Source organism: Ipomoea triloba, chromosome 15 (assembly GCF_003576645.1).
Source record: "Ipomoea triloba cultivar NCNSP0323 chromosome 15, ASM357664v1".
In the NCBI taxonomy this organism is placed as follows: Eukaryota; Viridiplantae; Streptophyta; class Magnoliopsida; order Solanales; family Convolvulaceae; genus Ipomoea; species Ipomoea triloba.
The window spans coordinates 12,147,370-12,168,407 of record NC_044930.1 but is presented as its reverse complement, the minus strand read 5'-3'; the positions used below and the strand labels follow the sequence as shown (position 1 = coordinate 12,168,407).

General features: G+C 34.7%; 1 pseudogene; it reads left to right on the top strand.

The window, feature by feature from the left end:
- Positions 1–2,627: 2,627 nt before the first annotated feature.
- Positions 2,628–13,862, top strand: LOC116005560 (annotated as a pseudogene).
- Positions 13,863–21,038: the final 7,176 nt, after the last annotated feature.

Genomic DNA, 21,038 nt, shown 5'->3' with positions numbered 1-21,038 from the left:
TATATGTATGGATTACAACGCCAAGAACCCAGCATAACGATACACTTATGTGCGTTGCTAAAAAATAAAAATGTTGCCCTCGATTTAGAGATTCAACCTTTTAGAAGGAAAAAAAAAATTAAAATACACTTGTACCGCCTACAAAAACCGAAAATAAATGCCTACAATCGCATCAGAAACATACAAGGAATTACTGTGTTGGAAAGTAATCAATGAAAGCCCTAAAATACCCCACGATTGCTTTTTTTTTTTTTTTAATTAAACTGCCCAACCCTAATAGTATTAAATAGCCAACTAAGCTGGTTTGCATCACTTTTTTCCCTTTCTTTTAGACTAGTTTCTACACACGCTTTGAGCGAATATATCAATGCCAATATATATTTTTAAATTATTATTTCAGAATTTTTTAAAGCTAAGTATGATTCGGTATCATGGCGTATATCAATATAAGATTATCAAATTTGTCATAAAAGTAAATATTTTAACAATGCATAACTATGACTTGTGACATATTTTTTCATAAAATTAACTTGCAAACTAATAACCATAATAAAATAAATAAAATAGTCAATGAAATAGTCTCGATGCTTATTTTAATAAAGATAAGGAAATTGAAATTAGCTAAATTATAACTAAAGTATCTAGAAACAAATTAACTACTAACTAAAGCTGACTGTTTATCATGATGAACCATGGGAAGAAAATAGTTAATTTGATAAATATAAATTAGTTTTTTTTTAGCGCGTTTTTGCTGAGATTTAAAGTTGACCGTCTATCATGATGAACCACCGGAAGAAAATAGTTTGATAAATAGTCCTCATTTGAGTAGAATAAATTAGTTTTTCTTAGCGCGTTTTTGCTGAGATTCGAAATTGTCTTCATCTTCTCCATCTTTAGTGAAGTTTAGTTTCTTTTTTGTTGATTGTGTCTTCACTGCTTCTTGTTTACTGGTGGTAGTGAATGAGAAGGATTCGTGCAATGATGTTATGGTATATGATACAATGTGTTTTTCTTGTTGTGTATAAGATTGAGACCTCAATTGTATTATATATTCTTCATCTTGTAAGCAGTTGTTGATATGTTGTATTCTTAGAGTTTGACCCTACAAGATTCATATGTAGTTAGTCATAAGTTAATATATTGTAAAACATAAGTATTTGTGGTTGTAAGAGGAGCAATACTTGTTGTTCCAATTGCATAACTTGTTTGTTGGATAAGACTATGAGTTGTTCATCACATTTTTCAAACACGGATGCTACAAGGCTTCTACTTCCATCACTAATTTTCATGTCCATTTTACACCTATTATATTTTTTGGATTAGCATTGTTGTATTTTCTTTAATGATTAAATTGATACTTTCCTCCTTTTTAATTAAGTTTTTTAAAATATTGATACTAACCATGGGATTTCCACTGCTTGGAGTTATGAGTTATCTTTCATTATTTTTGAGTTATATAATGTTAAAGTATCTTAAGTTGCGGACGGGCAATAGGCATTAAACTTTGAGGAAGTAAGAAATTAAGGAACCGCATGCACATAACAAATTAACGGAGCTGCACATAAGAAAATTAACGGAGGCAGGGCTATTTGGGAAAAAATTAATAATAATTAAGATAAGATACGAAAATCATTTAAAATATTTAAACAGATATAATATGAATCATTTATTTAAATAAATAATTACTATCAACCTTTTCTTTTTTCTTCCTGTTATAATCTTTGCTCTTATTAAGATGGTAGATTTATATTTTTTTTTTCTTTTTTCATTTTGCCTACTTTCTCCTCCATCTCCCTGACAAGAAAATGTTTGACAAAAAAAAACCCCAATTATTGGTCAGTCGTTATACCGTGGACCGTGGTCACTGATACTATATGTCATCTCAAAAGATAGTGTCTTACATTTGTTTTTATATTATCGAATGAAACTATAGTTATATCGAAATGTAATTGTAGTTGTGTTGAAATGTAACTGCAGTGTATATGAATTGATACTGAATAACAGTTTCACATTTTTGTTTTATATTATCGAATGAAACTGTAGTTATATCGAAATGTAACTGTAGTTGTGTTGAAATGTAACTACAGTGTATATGAACCGATACTGAATAACAGTTTCACATTTGTGTTTTTATATTATCGAATGAAATTGTAGTTATATCGAAATGTAACTGCAATTGTGTTGAAATGTAACTGCAGTGTATATGAACTGAAAGTGAATGGCGCGGAATGGAGGTGATTTCATCTGTCTGTTTTCATTAATCAAAACGACGTCGTTTTGATGCACGGTTCACAATTGATTGTGGCCCTATAATTTGCCATTATTATTGGTACGTGTCCCTCTCCACTGCAATTATTTTGTCGGAAGTGAAAATTGCCGACAATTCCGGACTGTTCCTCATAATAAATCCCGAACACATCAACGTTAAACCGTAACATACTCGAGTATATCAGCAAAAGGTTTTGTTTACCTGACGATTTATAATTGGTTAATAGTTAAAAGATGGGTTATGCACTTGTGCAGAGGTCGGTAAAAGTCAAGTGATCAAGTTCAACACTCAGTGTTTTTTGGAATGATTGTTTAGCGGAGAATGGTAAAGGGCTCCAAAAGTCAAATCTAACACCTAACATTTTAAAAATGTGATTGACAATCGATAATTTTTTGACATATGTGATAAGTGCTTAATCCTAACAAATGGTATTAGAACCAGTCACATGTTGGTTATCCAATCATGTTCTTCTGGTTCCATACACTTATAAACACAACCCAGACAGAAAAGAGGAGAAGAAATTAAAGACAAAAGGGAAAGAGAAGTTTAAGTAGTAAGGTTGGATGGAAATGGCGAGTGAATTGGGATTGGAGAACAATGAGGCGTTGCTGCAGAAAGGGGAGAAATGCTACTATGAGAAGTGCCCAGGGTGTAAGGTGGAGCAGCAGAAAGAGTTGCAGACACAGATTCCCCTCAAAATGCTTATCACCATTTGGAGTATTGTGCTCTGTACATGTATGTATTCTCTTGATCTCATCACTTTACTTGCTACACAAGCTAAGCTAAGCTACCTGCTGTCATCAACTTATTTAACATTCTCTCATGGATGATTAGTTCAAACTACATTATCTGATGATCTGATCTGATCTGATCTTTTTCTTGTCCACACTTTTCAGCACTCCCAATAACTTCTCTCTTCCCATTCATTTATTTCATGGTAAAGTTACACACTTATACATATCTTTAAACTCTTTGGGCCTCTTTAATTTGATGAGTTCCTGATTGATTATATATCATGGCAGATAAGGGACTTCCAAATTGCAGAGACAGAAGAAGATATTGGCAACTATGCAGGTTATGTAGGTAGGCTAATTTTCTGCATATTTATATAATCTTGGGTTAATATAACTAATCCACAGTAGATTGAATTAATCCTTTAATTTGGGTAAATTGAATTGATGTGTGAATTGAAGGATCTGCATTCATGCTTGGAAGGGCATTGACATCTGTGTTCTGGGGCAGGATGGCGGATCGATTTGGTCGAAAACCAGTTATTATATTTGGCACAACCACAGTGTATAATAGATGATAGATCATCCATTTTCCCAACTTTCTTTCATATATAATTCTTAGCTTTACTCAATTCTATTCAAGCACGGGCTGCCTAATCTTACTACCTATATATGTGCTGTCATCAGGGTGATTTTCAATACTCTCTTTGGTTTTAGCGTCAACTTCTGGATGGCAGTCATTACTAGATTTCTTCTTGGAAGCTTCAATGGTTTGCTTGGACCAATAAATGTATCTCCTCTCATCTTTTGGTTTACATTAATGGGGTTGTTGTTTGGTAAATAGTTGTTAATGGATTGAATTAGTGAGTTTGACTAGTTGATAGCATTAGTTGATTGTAGAAAGATGTTTGGTAATTAGTTGTTACTTGATAGCTAATTACATGTTAAATTACTTTCTCAAAAAGTTGATAAAAAAACTACTTTGAATAGCTTTTTAAATTTTATTATTTTAGTGCAATAAACTGTTACAAAAGCCTAATTAATCAAACAGTTTAACCAAATCAAATAGCTAATAATGGTCAAATATGTCAAAATTAGTTGATAAGCTAACTATGTTATCAAACCGAGTTATATATATATATATATATTATGCATTTTTCATCATGTTGTGTGTGACTTAACTTTGTTGATGTCCAGGCATTTTCCGCAGAATTCTTTCATGAAAGATACCTATCTTTGGGAATGTCAGCGGTAAAAAAAAAAATTAAAAAAATTGTGTCCTTAATTTTCCAAATCCCAATTACTGCTTATTTAGCTTTTGATTTTTGGACAAACACTCATCATTCTTGGTCGAATTTAATTAGATTTGCACGTCCTGGGGTATAGGGCTAATCATTGGCCCAGCTATAGGAGGCTTTCTTGCGCAGGTGTGATTTTTGAGAAGTTTTTGTAAATGTGATTAGGAAAGAAAAAATGAGATGGAGGAAAAAAAAGAAAATAAAATAATAAAACAAAATCTAAAACAGAAAAAAATATATAAAATATACATAATCACAAGCGCAGCTTCTTCCTCTCTGGGCAGGCCCACCATTTTCTAACAAAATCCCATAGGAAAAAAATGGCTAAAATCTCATTCTCCCATTTGTGTAAAAAGTAATGTGTCAATTTTTTTTCTATTAAAATTTGTGCCAAAATAGACAATTGGGGTGGGCCTAATTGTTTTGGTCTCATCTTCTGTTGCATTTCTTTTTCTGGAGTCACAAGTAAACTCACAATCACTATTTGAAAGTGTGCATGAATAAACTGACAAACGACCACAAAGAGTAAATATTCATAGTTGACCGATTAAAAAAAAAAAAAGGCGAATAGTCCACCCCTGCTTACCGTGGTTCAATTTGTAACTTTTATTAGTAGTGACTAAAACAATCAGTGACGTATAATTCGAACACCAAAGTGTTTTTTTTTGGGTACTTATAAACGAAGCCTGCGGAGAAGTATCCTTCATTGTTCTCAGCAGAATCTCTATTTGGGAGGTAATTTTATCTACTTTAATTTGTTGTTTTACTTCACTTTTTAAATATTCTAATTCAACTACAAATTCAACTATTTGGCAGATTTCCGTACCTCTTGCCTTGTCTCTGCATTTCACTCTTTGCATTGGCAGTGACCATTTCTTCATTTTGGCTACCGGTACATCTTCTTTACTCTCCAATTCCCATCTCAAATTAGATTATTTCTTTTATATTCTTTGCTTTTGTTGAGGGAGGCCCAGCGGGTTGAAAATTTAGAGAGTAAGAAATGACCCGTTAATGTTAATTTGACTTATGTGCATTACGACCTAATAGACAACTCACGGGCATGTAGGAAACACTACACAAACATGATTCGGCAAGTGTTTCGACTTGCAACTAACGCATACAGGGTTTCAGAGGATGATGAGAAATCAACTCCTAGAAAGAGCATTTACAAAAACTGGCCCTTAATGTCAGCCATCATAATATATTGTGTCTTCTGTCTTGATGATATTGCCTATTCAGAGGTAGATGTTGTATTCATTTTCCACTTTACAGTTCTAGTAGATCAGAGTATATGTGACCATTTTCTGCTACAGATATTCTCATTATGGGCTGAGAGCCCCAGAAGACTTGGTGGTTTAGGTTATTCTACAGATGCTGTTGGAGTGGTTCTTGCAATCTCAGGTACATAGCCTTTTTTTCTACAAATTAATCTAGAGAAATTGGAATATTTGATCCCTCGGTTATATGTCATGTATAGAGTCGTCCCTCAGTTATTGAAATTTCTTTTTGTCCATATGTTCTTCTCAAATGGACAGTTTTAGTCATTAATGTTAATCTTTTGTTAAAGTTGAACAAATAAAAACAAAAATTGAATGGCATAAGTAAACATAAAACATTGATTTCATCTTCACTTGTATGAGACAAATGTTCCCAATATTCTAATAATTTATTTGACAAACTCTAAACGCCAACGCAGGGTAAACAAAGGTAAAAGATAGAAACTTGAAGTTTGTCAAAGAAACTCACTAAACTAGTACTGTCAACATATATATGTATATTTAATTTTTTTTAATGGGTCCTGGCCGCAGGTAGGCCCACGCGGCTGCGAGTCTTAGAGGGCCAAGCCCGCTAGGCCCGTTATCTCACGGGTCATATTTTTTGTGGTTCTAACACGCCCCACTGTTAGTTTCAACCCAGTTTGACAGCCCTACACTAAACACTAGAAATAGTCTAAAATATGGAATCAAGATTGCATATTTATTTGTCATTTAAGCTTTTTATTTATTTATTATTTTCCATTTAAATTTAATGGAATATTAACAAGAAGAACTCAAACCACAACTTCATAAATAACATAGAAACCAAAAATAGAATGAGACGCTGAATCTATACCTAGGGTATAACTCAATAACCAAATGTGTCATTTTTCTATTAATCTATTCTATTTTATTCAACTTTCCTATAAATCAAAACTTTCCCAAAGTTGATTTTTTTAAAAAAACAAAACCACACAAAAATTATATATTATCGATCTGTACATAAAGCCTGTAAAATAAAAGAAGGGTCGGTATCAAACCAAAATCGACTCTCTAAACCCAAACTAGCGTCCTTTGCTAACAAATGAGCAACATCGTTTGCAGAACGCCTAACAAAACAAAGAGTAACATTTGGAAACAAAGATAAAAAACAATTAATATCACTAAACAGTAAACCACAAGGAGAAAGGTTCTCAAGTTGTCGGTGCTTGACAATCTGTTGCGCATCCATTTCAACCACTAGGTCATCATAACAGTTATCCTTCACCCAGCTCAACGCCTCCCAAAGTTGATTTTAGAAATAGGATATTGTTATGTTCAAAATACAAATGTCACAAGCTATATATGCTACTAGAGGAAGATTAAATTCGTGAAAGAAAAACAAAGATGTTGGTCGGGTTTTGTTGAGATCCCAAACTCCCTTACCCTTCTTACGAAAAAGATTTAGATGTAGAGGGATAGAAATAAAACTAGTGTGTGAAATGGGAAAACCAGAACCATTGCCTATCATTACTTCATATATATATACCATCATATGGTGTGTGTGAAGAGCAAGATTAGAAAGATATGTTTTAACATGATAGGAGGCACCACTATCTAGCAATCAAGAGGGTGCAACTGGTGAGGTAGTAACAACATGAGATTGTCGTTTCACCTCTTCTTAGGTTGATCCTTGAGTTGCTTGATGGGGCCACGAGTAGGGCCTATAAATATTTGCTAGGATACTCCACGCCTCGCGAGATGTCCGCACACCAGTGATGAGAGGCCCAAGAGCGGAAGATAGTACCAGCAGCTATAGCACCAAAGATAATCTTATCTTGGCATACACAAGTGGGTGGGATAGATTTACTTTCATCAATAAAGTCTTTAAGATTATAGCCAATAAGTATGGCTTCAAGCTGAATTTTCCAAGTGAGATAGCTAGAGGAGGTGAGTTTTTTTTTTTTTTTTTTTTTTTTTTTTTTTGTTATGAAATGTAACCACAATTATTGGTTGTGCAGGTTCAAGAGTGTTAGGAATGTTATGGGAATTTTCAACAGTAGGTGGAAGATTAATCGGGTTAGGGAAGATATTAGGTTCATTATTTGTGATATTAGTATCACGAGTAGGAGTGGCATCATTAGCCGCCATGAGGTAGAGTTAGAGAGAATGATTTTGCATAAATCAAATAATAGTGTTTATAGTACAATGGTAAACCTAACAACCAATTAAATAAAAGCTAATAAACAATAACAAATATGAAATATATAGTTACAACAAACTATACACAGTCAATGGCACATCATGTGTTATCAGTTTCTTCCTTTTATAATTAGAGAATACAATGTTTCCATTCATTCTAGGGCTAGGAATCCTTCTATAACCAAAACTAATAGCCATCCAAAACTACTTTGAACTAAACTACTAAATAATAAAGACTAAATAATAAAGACTAACTAATAATATAAATGTTAGAATAGTTAGGAGGGAATTAGCTAGAAGTTTTCTCCTGATTTTGGATTTAATTTCAAATTAAGTGGCATAGCTTCGTAGTTGATGTGTGTGTGTGTCTATATATATATATATATATATATATATATATATATATATATATATAGAGCACATTGTACAACTTCCTTAAATGCGTAGAAAATACACAAAATTTCTTCCAATTAGCATGGTATTAGAGCGTGACGATGAGAGTGAGATATTTGGCTAAAAAAGAAATGGTAAGGCGATGTTGAAGCTTAAATCATGCCGCCATCAAAGGTTTCATGCACCTCCACACGCCGGAACAACTTTCACCCTCTAACGACACGCGTCAGTGCATAAGCAGTTTTTCAACGATAAATCTGGTTGGTGTTACTGTCGTTAAACTTGTCTCGACCTACTAAGTGTTTTGAGGTATATTTTGAGTTTTTTGGGATGTTGGAAGTGCTATGATATTATTCTATCACCTAATTTTTCTTTCTTTTTTTTCGGTTGTTGCAATAGTATGATTGAAGCTATGAACATTACTATTATTTCAACCTCGTCAATTCATGTGATATTGGCACGTGACAAGTCTAATTTCTCATAGTAAAAATAATGTACGCCTGTTATTATGTTGTTCCCTCCTTTTATAATTAGATAATACAATTTTTTCCATTCATAACTAGGTTCTAAAACTCAAACTATTAGCTATTCCAAAACTACTTGAAGTAAACTACAAAATAATAAAGACTTAAGTAATAATAAAATAAAATATTAAAGCTTTCTCAAATTGTAGTCACTTTACTTGTGTGACTTTCGTTGGTAAGCACGTCTCTAAAATGCATTATATACAAATTGAAATCACTTCAAAGAGCATATTTAGCCTATGCAAATTAAACATTCTTTTCTATTCCTTCAATTGTGATTCTTTTGTGTGTTTAGGGTTCAGCCTTCTAGTCTTTCAAGTTTTGCTCTATCCCAGCATTGAGAGAGCCTTTGGCCCTGTAACAGTAATGCGAATTGCAGGAGTAAGTAACCAATTCAATATTTCAAGCTAATGTATCAAAATTCCTCAATAAACAATTTAATACTTTGATTCAATTAATTAATTTGAATGCATGATTGCATATATATATGCAGATAATGTCAATACCCCTGCTGACAAGCTACCCCTACATTGCAAACTTATCTGGGATTTCCCTCTCTCTAGTGTTAAGCTGTGCATCTCTCTTAAAGAGCATTTTGAATGTAAGTAATTTCATGTCAAGAATGAAATTCTTAACATGATTGTTCACAAAAGTATCAAAGAAAATATTTTCCTTTTGTTAACCGTACCATTACAACCTTTTGTTTGGTTATATCATCAGGTGGCAATTATAACAGGACTTTTTATACTGCAGAACAAAGCTGTGGTAATTTTTTTGTGTTGTTTTCCCCATCATTGAAATTTGTTTCACTTGCACCTCACCTTCTCGCATTTGTTGTGCAAGGGTATTTAATAATTTAATCCCCGCCAACGACCTTGTGGTCTAGTGGCATCCAGTGGGTTCGAGCCTCAGTGGAAGTAACTGTTGACTCTTTGTGCTTCATTAGATTGAGAAAGTAGCTATGAACAGATACTACATTGTAACAGAGTCAATAGTACTCAAAAAAAAAAAAAATTTAATCCCCATCAAACCCGATTGATTGTAGGAGCAAGATCAAAGAGCAGCAGCTAATGGTGTTGCAATGACTGGAATGTCAATCTTCAAAACTATAGGTCCAGCAGGGGCTGGAGCACTGTGAGTTTTCCTTTTCACCTGAGAATTTTAATTCACAATTCAAAATTTATTTTCTTAAACTTTCTTTTTGGGTAGATTTTCTTGGTCAGAAAAAAGACAAGATGTTGCTTTCCTTCCAGGTAGGGATATTGTCATCAAATTTGTTGCCCATTTTTGTATTTTCTTGAAAAGATATGAAGCTTTGTTGGTATAATTTCCCATCTCTTAGTATGAAGTAATACAATCATTTCATCATTTTCTATACAATGTGTTCCAATGCAGAAGGGAAATGGTTGAGTACAGTTAACCAGATATTATATATATTGCAGGCAATCATATGGTTTTCTTTGTTCTAAATGTGATTGAGGGAATTGGTGTGTTGCTTACATTTAAACCATTTCTTGTTGTACGCTGATACACCACTGTCACATACCAAAGCGAGAAATATTGTCATCATGCATACAGAGGAAGGTGATACAGGTGTCATGAAGGCAAGAGGTGGACTAGGTAGAGACAGACCAAGGACTTGGTAAAGGAAAGAGAGAAATAAGATGTCAGAATCATCTGATCCTCCAGCAACCATGCAAAATCTTAAGCAGATATTTGATGAGATGTTGTCCATCCAAGAAACTCGACTTCAAATCGAATGGAAGGACCAATTCTAATCCTTCATGGCTTCCATGGAAGCGAAGTCACAGACTCACCATGAGAAGGCTAAAGTAGTGTATGAGCAAGAGTTAGAAGCCTCCACACCACACTCCCAACAACGGCCTATATTCCGGGCAAATCTTGGGATTACCATCGCCACGGGTGAATGATCTTCTGATGGAAACTCGTTTGTACAAAAACACAGTAGCATGAGACTTGATATCCCAAAATTTGGAGAGGCTGATCCCCAACAATGGATCTTCAATATACAGGAATATTTTAATTTTCACCAGACTCCCGAGAACCAACGGCTGCAAATTGTCGGGTTCTGCTTGGAGGGAGATGCTTTGGAGTGGTTTCGTTGAATGAAACGAAATCGCATGATTTTTTGTTGGCACAACTTCCTGGAAAAGGCTCAACTCCGGTTCGGTACCATGCATTTTGAAGATCCTCTAGCCGAACTGAGCCAAACTTATGCAGATAGAAACTGTAGCAAACTTCCAAGCGATGCTTGAGAAATTGCTCAACAGGGTGACAGGAGTGTTCGAGACCCAATTGGTTTCCTATGTCATGGAGGGCTGAAACCACACATACGACGGGAGTTATTATTGGCCAAACCAAGGTCCATTCTAGCAGCTTTCGAGTTGGCTAAAGCTCATGAAGCTCGCCACAATGAATTAATGGCTGAATGTCGCATAGCCTATCGAGAGAACCCAAGACCTTTAACCATTCCGGAAGAAAACTGTTGGCAGCCTAGAGGTTCTAGTTTTTCACAGGTCACAATTCGGCCAGCTCCAAATTCGCAACCCTCGGGTATGCTGTTTGGGGAACTAGTGGCCAGAAATTTCTATCAAAGCCTCATACACTGCCGACTCCTACCTTGCCCATATGGAAGTTCACGGCAGCGGAGATACATGACCGGTGTGATAAGGGACTGTTTTCATTGTGACCAAAAATATTCGCAGGATCACCGTTGTAAAGGCCGCTTCTTATTGCTTATTGGTGACAAAGAGGATCCAGACATGGACGCAGAACTTGTTGTTGGTGAGGAGGATCCTACTAACGTGGAGTTCATTGCTGGCGATGTATCCATGCTTAACACAATGACAAGGTCGGGCAACCCATAGTCGTTATGCCTCATAGGCAAAATAAAACAGTCTCCATGCTTAGTGTTAATCGACAGTGGGAGCACCCACAATTTTATAAACCCAGATATTGTGGAGAAGTTGCAGTTGCCTACAAAAGTCATCAAGCAATTCAAGGTCAACATTGAGAATGGTGATACGCTAGGATACCAACATGTTTGTCCTAACGTGGAAATTTGCATGCAGGGAAATTCATTCACGGTTGATTTACAAGTTCTTAGCATCATTGGACCAAATATGGTATTGGGTGTTCAATGGTTCCAAAGCCTTAGAAGTGTCACTCATGACTACTCGGCAATGACTATGTCATTTCTCATGGGATCAACACCAATCACGATTAAAGGTGAATCTGTCCTCAATAATCAACCCATATCCTTCCATCAGTTACAAGTTATGGCTACCAAGGGTGACATTAGGGCCCTCTACGAGATACAACCAATAAATCCGACTGAGCCCATCGCCAAGTTCCCATTCAAACAACCCCCCCCCCCCAACATTCCAGAACCATTAAAAGAAGTGTTACTTGAATTTTCGTCCATCTCAATTGCCAGCCCATCGCATTTTTTACCACAAAATTCATTTGTTACCTAACACCAAACCCGTAAATGTGCGTCCATACCGTTACCCATATTTTCAGAAAGCTGAAATTGAGAAATTCGTTCGTGAAATGTTGGACCAAAGTCTCGTGAGGCCGAGTCGAAGCCCATTCTCCTCTCCTATTCTCCTCGTCTTAAAAAAAAGATAGTACCTACCGTTTTTGTGTCGATAACCAGGCGTTAAATGCCATCACAGTTCGAGATAAACTTCTAATTCTCACTGTTGACGAATTGTGCAACGAATTGGGAAAGGCCTCAATCTTTTCCTAGTTGGATTTGCGAGCTGGGTAACACCAAATACGAATGTCAGAAGATGATATTTTTAAAACTGCATTTCGCACTCATGAAGGGCATTATGAATTCTTGATCATGCCCTTCGGTCTCACAAATGCGCCATCTACTTTTCAAGCAGCCATGAATTCTATCCTAGGGCCCTTTCTGCGAAAATTTGTAATCGTCTTCTTTGACGATATATTGATTTATAGCTCGTCAATGGGGGATCACGTTGCACATGTTCGTGAGGTGTTTCGTTGCTTGCAAACTAATCAATTTTATTTAAAGTTATCCAAATGTGATTTTGGTCGAGATTCTATCGAATATCTTGGGCACATCATTCATCAGGAACAACTTCAAATAGATCCTAGAAAAATTGAAGCAATCCTCTCGTGGCCAGTTCCGATGAACACCAAACAATTGCGGGGGTTCCTTAGGTTAGCTGGTTATTACCGTCAATTTATTAAAGGGTTTGCTAACATTGCAGCTCCACTTACAGACTTACTAAAAAAGTAAGCTTTCAAGTGGGGTCCCGACGCTGATGATGCCTTAAAATCTCTCAAAGCTGCATTGGCTTCTAGCCCTGTTTTGAGTTTACCAGATTTCACGAAGCCTTTCGTAGTGGAAGTCGATGCATCGGGCACTAGTTTGGGGGTGGTTCTCATGCAACACGGCCACCCTATATCTTATTTCAGTAAGAAGATGGACGGAAAATAGCAATCAACATCGACCTATCAAAAGGAATTACAGGCTTTAACCGTAGCAATCCAAAAATGGCGCCACTACTTGCTTGGAGGTTCCTTTATTGTTAAGACAAATCACTTTCAATCTTAAAGAACTCCCATCTCAAAAGGTTCACACCCCTGAGCAGCAAAAGTTTATTCACAAACTCATGGGGTATGATTTTCGAATCGAATACAAACCCAGGAAAACAAATGTCGCTGCGGATGCTTTATCCCGTTTGCATGAGGGTGCTTCTGTGATGATGATTCCTAGTTGGCTTGTGTTCAAATTCTTGGAGATTCTGCAGAAAGAAAATAAAGAATTAGAATACCTTAAGGCTCTCCACCAACGCATGGATGATAACACATTACCAGTAGACTTCTCTCGTCGAAACGGTATTCTATTTTATTGTAATCGCTACTTTATCAGCTGCCACTCATCTTTAAAAACAACCCTGTTGCGGGAATTTCATTCGTCCAAGGTGGCGGGGCATTCTGGAATCAAACGTACTTTGGTCCGATTGTCTACGCTATTTTTCTGGCAGCACATGCGACGAGATGAGGAGGATTTCATTGGCTCTTGTTTCACTTGTCAACAAACTAAGTTCTTAACGACCACACCTGCTGGTCTGCTACAACCATTGCCAATTCCAGACTCAGTGTGGCACAAGCTCACAATGGATTTTATTGTCGGCCTACCACCCTCGTAGGGATACTAGTTTTATACGCGCATTGCGAGAATGGGTTAATGCCCAATGTTTATATTTAAATAAATATTTGAAAGTATATCAATGCAAGATTATATAGGAGAAGTTTATACATGGGTAATTGAATGTCGAATTTTTTTATTTAAATATCTAACTCAAAGTATATGAATCCAAGATAATATAGAAAATTCATTATAATTATTACTAAAATAAATGTTTGCAACCTTGTAAAATCGATAGTCTAAATATTTGGTCTAAAAATGATAGTATAAATAAATACTACTTTTAATTTGAATTTTTCTAAGTGTTCTTAATTCTCTTTTGAGTAACATTGTCATTGTCTTCATATTTACTATTTGTTCTCTTCCTCTTTATTGGTAGTGTGTTATTTGCAATTCGGATATTGTTGGTAGCATAGATGACAACGTAATGCAATGAGATTATGATATAGGAGCTATGGACTTTCCTTTAGGTGTTCTGCTTGGGGTTCATTTGGTTCAACCATTATTGTTAAATGAGTTATTCTGGATAAAGAAATCCCTAGTTTAAGAAAAAAGATTAAATTAATTAATAAAAAATTTAAAATTTAAAATATTATGTGTTTCAAAGATATTAAAAGGTAGTTTCTCGCTTCAATTTGCTGGGTAATGGGTTATTTGAGTACTTTCATTGTCAACCGATCCCCCAAGTAATTAATATGATTGGTTTCAAACTATTATTTTTTATTTTTTTCATGGTATTAAAGAAATACATATGTATCATTTTTTGGTGTAACTACTAATTTATTTAATTCAATAAGAGTAAAATAGAGTGATTCCGCTTCAATTTGTTTGGTTATTATTTGAGTACTCTCTTTGTCAACCAATCCCAAGTAGTTAATATAATTAACTTCAAATTATTTTAAATTTTTTTTCATAGTATTAATAAAATACTTGGTAAATAAATATATAACATTATTTTGTACTATAACTTTGATATTTAATTACAAGATATTGTAAAAATAAGATAATGGACAATGTAATGAATATCAATTGATAAATTTGAATGTAAAGAATCTTTGCATGAGAGAAAATAAAGACAATATAACTAATGAAATTATTTTTCTTATTTAATTTAATTTTTTGATAATGAATAATTTTTTCAAATAAAGGTATTGTAGACACATAATTCTAAATTAAAGAAATACATATGTATCATTTTTTGTTGTAGCTACTAATTTATTTAATTTAATAAGAGTAAAATAGAGTGAGAAACTTAATTATGTCAAATTTGATTGAGATGAGGTTCGAACCTAATATCTTTCTTATATAAATTAATGGGTAAGTTAAAAGTTAACGGAATATTAACGGAGAAGAGAATATTTAACAGAAAACTTAACGGATAATCATAAAAGTAAGGTTAAATTAGGTAATTTCTATTAATAATATTAATCTGAATTATCTTAACCATCTATTTGATTAAATAATTAATCTGAACCATCCATTTGATTAAATAATTTGACCGCCATTTTTTCTACCCATTTTAGTCCTAACTCTCTTTGGCTCTTATTAGTATAGTAGATACTGCCATCATGGTAGTGGTCAACCGTCTCATGAAATATGCTCATTTTGGAGTATTACCTACCCATTTCACAGCAAGAAGGCAGCCTAATTATTCATCGATATTATTGTCAAACACCATAGATTTCTGACTTCTATTATATCGGACCGTGATCCAATTTTTGTCAGCACTTTTTGGGCAACTTTGTTTGAATTTAGCGGTACAAGTCTCCGACATAGTACTGCTTACCACCCACAAATAGATGGCCAGACAGAAGTGGTGAACAGGGGAATTGAACAATATCTTCGTGCTTTTGCAGGTGATAAACCGACCACATGGGTTTCGTTAATGAGTTGGGCGGAGTTCTACTACAATAGCAGCTACAACTATAGCCTCAAGATGTGTCTATTTCAGGCTTTGTATGGTCGACTTCCTCTGGTCATTCCACATTATGCCCCAAATTCCACTAATATTAGTGCATTAGATGATCTCTTGACTGAGCCTAATGTACTTCTGGCGGAACTCAAAGAGAATCTATCTGCTGCCCAACATCGAATGGTTCAAATGGCTAATCGTAAGCGTCGTGAGGTGGAATACATGATTGGTCGATATGGTTTGGGTTAAACTACAGCCATTTCGACAATTGTCAGTTGCTAAGCATCCTTTTCCTAAATTAGGCGCTCGTTACTTCGGTCCGTTTAAAATTATAGAGCGTGTTGGAGCCGTGGTGTATCGTTTGCAGCTTCCACCGCGTCAACGAAGATTCATCCCGTTTTTCATGTGTCACTTATGAAACCTTACAAGGGTGGTGCTACGGATTCATCACCTTCCTCTCTTCCAATAGATTTCCTTCAGGATGTCTAGTCAGCGCCGTTAAAGATTATTGAATCACGATCTGTCCTTCATGGAGGGTCACTTGAAGATCAAGTTCTAATTCACTGGGCAGATTTGTCGCCTAAGGAGGCTATTTGGGTGCCTACAGATGTGCTTTCTGATCTCCTTTCAAGTTTCCACCTTGAGGACAAGGTGTATTCTGTGGGTGGGGGGTATTAATACACCACTGTCACATACAAAAGGAAGAAATACTGTCATCATGCGTATAGAGGGAGGTGATGCAGGTGTCATACATGCAGAACGTGGACTTAGTAGAGACAGGCCAAGGAAAGCGCGTAAATTGTCGGGTTACCTTGTTGATTATGCGCATCCACTAGTGTAGTTTTGATCCTACTTTTAAGCTTAGTAGTTATTTTACATCTTATATAAAGCTATATAATAAGAAGTGTTGAACATGAATGAAATACATTATTCTTGAATATTTAGTTTCTTTGGAGTTTGTTCTTACTCGAAAAGTGCGACCGATACGTTTGCAAGGCGATCGTATCATACGCCGAGTTGCTGTATAGAGTGAGAATCTATCTTTCCCCACCAAACATTGTTGTTGCGAAGATAGATAAACCCGACACTGATATTCGTAGTATGTAAATTTGGAAATTGAGACAATATATATATATATATATATATATATATATATATATATATATATATATATATATATATATCTTATGTGTGGAACTTTGAGTGCAAGTAAATTGTGTTTAAGTGATTTCACTTGCACACTAGTATCTGTTACTTGCACTTTTAACACATTTTATTTACACTCAAATCTTATGCTCAAATTTTCGAGATGGGTCTTCTAAGTCAAAGGGGCTGAGTTAATTGAGTTATCCAACTCATGAGCGGTCGCTCTAATTGGATTCAGAAAGTTGTTAAGCTTGCCAACAAACTTTTTGTGTCGTTCATCGCATGGTTTTCTTAAACACATTACTATATTAGAGATGATACATAGTTGGCTAATATTCAGATTCTACCAAATAAGTGATACTTTTAATAATTTTGTCTTCTCTAGCACTCGTATCATTTTTGTACTAAGGGTGTGTTTGGAAAGTAGGAAAATGATTTTTGAAAAATGTTTTTTGGAAAATGTGTCATTTCCATAAAACAGTTTCATTTTCTATGTTTGGTTGCATTTTTGAAAACTGTCTTTGTATGTTTGGAAAATGAGTATGATTGTATATTATATATTTTTATTATTTTAGTTAAAATATAAAATAATAATATTTATTATAAAAAAAATAAAAAATAGTAAGGTTTCCGGCGGATGATTTCTGCTGGAAACCAGAGCAGTTTTGGACTGTTATGGTTTCGGCCAAAAACCAGAGCAGATCTACTTTGATTTTCGGCCATTTTGGCCAAGAACGGGAGAGATGGCCATTTTGACCATTCTAAAAAATGACTTCCAGAAAAAAAAAAAAAATTGGTAGTCATTTTCTGGGAATATTGGCTGATTTTCCATGGTCAACGGAAAATATTTTCCGTTGACCACATTTACCGGACGTTGCCAAACACTGAAAGCCCGAAAATAATTTTCGAAAATCATTTTCCGGGCTACCAAACATATCCTAAAGGTATATTTTGAAAATATTTTTTGTCCGCACAATAGTTTAATGTCATGATCATAAACTTTATGACTTGTTAAAAAAGATAGAAAATAAAATGAATTATTGTTATGAATATAATAATAATGTGTGGCCATTATCTCAGTTATTGTATTTCTGGACATATGAAGACTCAAGTGTCCTTTGGAGTACCGAAGGGTTAATGTTGTTGCCTATATATAGGCCTATGTATTTCATTTGTAAATGTATCAATCAATACGATGAATAAGAAATTCCCTTCTCTCCGATCCATTCTCTCTTGCACTTCTTCTTTGTTATTATTCTTGCATTCCATTCTTGCTCTGTTTGTTGGTGTTGTTGCTTGCAATTCCTTTAGTTTCATAACACGTTATCAGCACGACTGTTTTACCCAAAACCCACAATAATCACTTCCATCGTTTTTCCGGCCAACACCATTTTTTCCGGCCAAAAACAAAAATGAAAAACAACAACAAATCCATGTCGCACTCCGGCGAACCCCGTCGCAACCACCGACGCCACCACTACGGCGGTTGGTAGTAGCTTCGCGATCCATGAACCTCCGTTCCTCCGCTTCTTGACCGACGGCAAGATAACGGCGGACATGGCGGTAGCAGCCTCTATCTCCCGTCGTCCGTGAACAGCAGACGATGACGAGTTTCCTCTGGCGGCGGAGCTGGTTCCGGCGACGACGCTTTCGACTTCCGTCCTCTTCATACGATGCCACCGACGAGCAGTAGAGGAGTTGAAAGACGACGAAGATGGCCGGCGCCAAGCTCAATCCCTTTCTCTCTCTCTCCCTCACGAGTCACGGACAAAGAAGATGATGGACTAGCAGTGTTTGTTTTCTTCTTCTTACTCTTATTATTATTATATATTAATTATAGGAGAGAGGAATTATGGTGAAGACAAAATACATATATAATTATTTGTGCAAAGTTTGTTTTTAGTGCGCAGATTACGGAGTTTGGCCATTCCTAAGCAAAATTATGCGTGATATGGCTGGATTCAAATTGGAGTTTAAATATTATGCTGCTTAGCATGTGCTGGCATATGGCAATGTTTTGGTTGCTTCACACGGTATTTGTATCTATTATTATTATTATCTAAATAAATAAATAAATAACTCTGTAAATAGCAGCAGCAGCCAAAAGCTACTGCTACCTTTGCATAAAGTAAGGGACTTTGTCCCCTACGTTATTATATATAATTATATTATAATATATTAAGATATAATGACTGAATTTGTTATGTTATGATCATGACAATTATTAACATTATTATTGTTTAGTTCACAGGTTCTCAATCAGATTTGCTGATGCTCTAAGATATTTATAAGAACCTAAGCTTTGATAGGTTTCCTATCAAGTCCATGAATTAATTGACGGAATTAAAGTAGACTGCTGGAACCAATTATTGATATATCGGAGATTTTTGCCATACTCCGATCTGATTTGCTTTTTCATATTTTAAATATGATAAAATATTATTCATGCCGTCATGCCATTTATATTCATATGATAGTAGTTATGTGCAAATAATTACTGTGTGCACTAATCATATAAGGAATTGGTAATATTTCCTAAAACTATCATTATGGCATAATGAGAATATGACCCTTGCATCTAATTGATGATTAAATTTTGAGAGCATTTGAAATATGAAATATTGTGACAAGCATTTTATATGGTAAATGCTATGAATATTATGGGACAATTAATTTTGTGTCACAAATTGCTCTCTTATGCTATGGCCATGCAAATCATCATGAAATAAAATTTGGCATAATTAATATTATGCTAAAGGCCATAAAGTTTATTCCAAATGTTATAAAAGAAATATATTTTGATATGTTTATCAAAATCATGGGATACAAATTGTATAATTATGCTTGTTTGGCATATGCTATCTCCAAATTAAATACCATATGGAGAAAATTGGATGTGATCCATGATAAATCATGTAATGTCTAATCCTTAAAGGATATATGCTTCAAAGAAGCAAATGAATACATCATCACTCTTGATTGGATCAATAAAAATGAGAAAACGTATGTGTTGTGGATAGTGCAACCACACATACAATGATTAAAAGTGCAAAGTGTTTCTGCACATTGAAAAGATGAGGAATTTGTTACTACAATGTTTGGTAGTACGAGATGATTGAAAGCTCTGAATGAGCCAATATATTATTGCCTGGAGGAACAAATTTATTGAAAATTGTATTGCGTTGTTCCCTCCAAAGTCTCATAGAAATTTATTTTGAATGTTTGTAATGACGAATGTCATGTTGAGACTATAAAATAAAGGAATTGATAATTCCTCTGAATTACAAAGGCAATATCAGGGAAGAAATTTGTATTGAAAATTCCCCTGCTTTTCCTCATGATTATATTGCATTAGAAAGAGTGTCATTGTAGCCAATCTTATTGTAAACTAAAAGTTTACTGATTTGAATAATTTTAAGATTTTGGCAAGGCTAATTATATCATCCTGAATATGTGATGATAATTATGAAAATAATTTCTCATAAATTGAGAAAATGGATTAGTCTGGCATCCTATTATAAAAGTGAAGTGACTTTCACTTCAATTGCTTTAATTTTGATTAAAGTTATTTCGGCATTTTATTATATAATGTGGAATCATATATGCCTTAATCTTAATTCCACTTTGGTTTGCAAATTATTNTTGAGTATATAAGATGTTGCGATTTAAAGACCCAAATTATTATAACATGAGCAATTGGGTCACTTTGCGCTAAATATTGAAATGTCAGATTTGAAGTAATATTATTGGACATCGTATATATGTCAAACAGTAGTCTCCCATATAAAGCATGCTTAAATAGAAATTATATATTGGGGAGATAAAGATTGATATACTACTGTTTTAATCAAAATCTGACATACTGCATAAAATGAATACTCCCCTTTACATCTAGTACGTGGTAAAAATTGTACATTTCCCAAATCTGTGTTTTATTAATATGCAGTCTATTTTATTATCACATCATTGCGTATCTCTACGGGCTATTAAATAAAGCTAGGTATACATGTTGATTATAAATATCCATGTATTGTATAAAAACCTAGAGCCCATGATAAAAGATCATTCGATACGCTGACTGCATGAAGATCATTTTCACGGCATTAGGGGGAGATTTGTGCC